Here is a 950-nt window from a genome sequence, read left to right as displayed (position 1 = left end):
AAGTCATAGGAAGAGAAACAGATGAACTAAAAAGTAGTGCCAACAAAATAATTCCAAATAACTGCAATTTCTTGGTGTCATTTCTAGCCCAAACATTAAGTTTTCTAGATTTAGGTTTTTAGGAGCATGCATTTTGCCTGCTGCCCCCAGTCAACTAAGAGAAAATGTGAAATAAAACTGGAAGTGAAATGATTTATATTGCACCTCCAATACATTATCAGACTGCAGTTGAGACTCCCAACAAACACAAGTAACACAACAAAACTACCCAATTATTATGGAGGTTTGATTGCGCGTGTGTTTTTTAAAAAATTTTCTGTGTTTCTCCCTTTGTTTTTCTTTTAAATGCTGCATTAGAACATAGCTGGCAGTTCAAGGTAATAATGCTGATACACTAAACACCAATTCGCTGCTGCGTGGTGATATAAAGAGTCCTCTTGACCTGCTCAAAGAAAGTATTATCAAGTGAAAGACTAGTGAGTCAGGAGTGTGAATACAACTCTTCTAAAGCATTTTTATCAAAACTATAAAATACACAAACACTTCAGCAAAAGCATTTTCACACAGAGTAGGAAGCATCACTTACCTCATGCTGAATTGGTTACATTGATGAATGAGGCACAATACTCAATACACAAGTCTGAACAGGTTGAGAAGATGTTTTTAATAATTTTTAACAGACTTCCTTAGAATCAATCCTTTTGGAGTTGCCTGGCAGCAGCCTGTCAGAGGATCATTCAAGAGCTTACACTGTCCTTGCTTTATGTTGTGACCTGTAATTTTGGTTAGGCTTCAGTCTCCACCACCGAAAGTGATATTCATGATACAAGGTGACCTAAAGTACACTCAGTAAAACAAGCTGTCAAACACATGAAGGAAAAATGTAGCTTTGTAGATACACCCCTAGATAATACTCAGAATGAGGCTAAGAAAACCAAGTAGACAGAACA

This window comes from Chamaea fasciata, unplaced genomic scaffold, assembly GCF_029207755.1.
Source record: "Chamaea fasciata isolate MVZ Bird 193981 ecotype frontalis unplaced genomic scaffold, bChaFas1.0.hap1 SCAF_13, whole genome shotgun sequence".
Lineage (NCBI taxonomy): Eukaryota > Metazoa > Chordata > Aves > Passeriformes > Sylviidae > Chamaea > Chamaea fasciata.
The sequence above is the reverse complement of the archived record's forward strand: the minus strand, read 5'-3'. Positions refer to the sequence as shown.